The following is a 2951-nucleotide window of genomic DNA, read 5'->3' on the forward strand; positions in this document are numbered from 1 at the left end:
AACTGGGAAGCAGACTTCCTCAGCAGACACGACCTCCATCCAGGAGAGTGGGGTCTTCATCAAGAAGTTTTTGCAGAGATAAGTCGTTGGGGGCTTCCTCAAATAGACATGATGGCGTCACGCCTCAACAAGAAACTTCGGAGGTATTGTTCCAAGTCAAGGGACCCTCAGGCGGTAGCGGTAGACGCCCCGGTGACACCATGGATGTTTCCGTCGGTCTTCCCTCCTCTTCCACTCATCTCAAAAATACTGAGACTTGACGAAAAAGAGTCCAGACAATACTCATTGTTCCGGATTGGCCTCGGAGGGCCTGGTATTCAGATCTTCAGGAAATGCTCACAGAAGATCCGTCGCCTCTTCCTTCCAGGGAGGACCTGTTGCAGCAGAGGCCCTGCGTGTTCCAAGACTTACAGCGGTTATGTTTGACGGCATGGCTGTTGAACGCCAAATCCTAGCTAGGAAAGGTATTCCAGGGGAGGTCATCCCTACTCTGATAAAAGCTAGGAAGGAGGTGACGGCGAAACATTATCACCGTATCTGGAGGAAATATGTATCTTGGTGTGAAGCCAAGAATGCTCCTACGGAAGATTTTCACCTGGGCCGTTTTCTCCACTTTCTGCAGACAGAAGTGGATATGGGCCTAAAGTTAGGCTCTATTAAGGTACAGATTTCGGCCCTGTCAATATTCTTTCAGAAGGAATTGGCTTCTCTCCCAGAAGTCCAGACTTTTGTAAAGGGAGTGCTGCACATCCAGCCTCCTTTTGTGTCCCCATGGGACCTTAACGTGGTGTTACAGTTCCTTAAGTCAGCTGCAAAGGGAAAATTAGCAAGGTTATAAGTTCGGCGCTTGTTAAGGTGAGATGCTTCTCGTTAAAGCTGCCGTTAAAAAGGGGTAGTTAGCCCCTGAGAGTAACAAGAAAGAGCAATATATACAGCGCTTATAAACTGGATATGGAAAAAACAATTAGGTTTTATTATATAGAATTTGTTGCAACAATTAATTTAAAAATCAATTCATAGATGTACATCAAGTATATATAAAAATAAATTAAAAGATAGGGCAAGCACAGCAATTAGTTTGGTATATTACCATACAAGAAGTTGGGCAGAGCAACTTGATAAAGCTGTTGATACAGTGAAACTCGTTGGTTAAGAGAAGTTGGGCACTACAGACTCCACTACCTTATACTTGGAACAAGCCTAGAAGTCCTTATACTAGCCAAAACGGGGATTCGGCAGATATCCACTAAAAATACAGGAGACCAAGCTTCAAATAGGACTGGGTTGCTGCTCGGAACAAAGCAAAGGTCTGTCCTCAAGATTTCTGTGGACTTTTATCTGCCAGCATTGGAAATTGCCCCCAGGACTGTGGCATAAGTTCCTTGGAGTATATACAAACCAACTCTGCCCAACTTCTTGTATGGTAATATACCAAACTAATTGCTGTGCTTGCCCTATCTTTTAATTTATTTTTATATATACTTGATGTACATCTATGAATTGATTTTGAAATTAATTGTTGCAACAAATTCTATATAATAAAACCTAATTGTTTTTTCCATATCCAGTTTATAAGCGCTGTATATATTGCTCTTTCTATTTCCTTAAGTCACACTGGTTTGAACCTCTTCAAACAGTTGAGTTGAAATTTCTCACTTGGAAAGTGGTCATGTTGTTAGCCTTGGCATCTGCGAGGCAGGTGTCTGAATTGGTGGCTTTGTCTCACAAAAGCCCCTATCTGATTTTCCATGTGGATAGAGCGGAGTTGAGGACTCGTCCTCAATTTCTGCCTAAGGTGGTTTCATCGTTTCATATGAACCAGCTTATTGTGGTGCCTGTGGCTACGGGGGACTTGGAGGATTCCAGGTCTCTTGATGTAGTCAGGGCCTTAAAGGTTTATGTAGCCAGGACGGCTCGGGTTAGGAAAACAGAGGCACTGTTTGTCCTGTATACAGCCAACAAGGTTGGCGCCCCTGCTTCTAAGCAGACTATTGCCCGCTAGATCTGGAACACGATTCAGCAGGCTCATTCTACGTCTGGATTGCCGGTACCAAATTCGGTAAAGGCCCATTCCACTAGGAAGGTGGGCTCTTCTTGGGCGGCTGCCCGAGGCATCTCGGCTTTACAGCTTTGCCGAGCAGCTACCTGGTCAGGTTCAAACACTTTTGCAAAATTCTATAAGTTTGATACCCTGGCTGATGAGGACCTCATGTTTGCTCAATCGGTGCTGCAGAATCATCCGCACTCTCCCGCCCGGTCTGGAGCTTTGGTATAATCCCCATGGTCCTTACGGAGTCCCCAGCATCCTCTAGGACGTAAGAGAAAATAAGATTTTAAACCTACCGGTAAATCTTTTTCTCCTAGTCCATAGAGGATGCTGGGCCCCCGTCCCAGTGCGGACTAAATTCTGCAAGACTTATATATAGTTATTGCTTACATAAGGGTTATGTTACAGTTTTGATCAGTCTCTGGCTGATGCTGTTTTATTTCATACTGTTAACTGCTTCGTACTTCCAAGTTGTATGGTGTGGATGGTGTGGGCTGGTATGTATCTTGCCCTTAGATTGACAAAAATCCTTTGCTCGTACTGTCCGTCTCCTCTGGGCACAGTTCTTTAACAGAGGTCTGGAGGAGGGGCATAGAGGGAGAAGCCAGTGCACACCCATCTAAAGTCTTTAGAGTGCCCATGTCTCCTGCGGAGCCCGTCTATACCCCCATGGTCCTTACGGAGTCCCCAGCATCCTCTACGGACTAGGAGAAAAAGATTTACCGGTAGGTTTAAAATCTTATTTCTCTGACGTCCTAGTGGATGCTGGGAATTCCGTAAGGACCATGGGGAATAGCGGGCTCTGAAGGAGGCTGGGCACTCTAGAAAGATCTTAGACTACCTGGTGTGCACTGGCTCCTCCCACTATGACCCTCCTCCAAGCCTCAGTTAGATTTCGTGCCCG

Source organism: Pseudophryne corroboree, chromosome 2, assembly GCF_028390025.1.
Source record: "Pseudophryne corroboree isolate aPseCor3 chromosome 2, aPseCor3.hap2, whole genome shotgun sequence".
NCBI lineage: Eukaryota > Metazoa > Chordata > Amphibia > Anura > Myobatrachidae > Pseudophryne > Pseudophryne corroboree.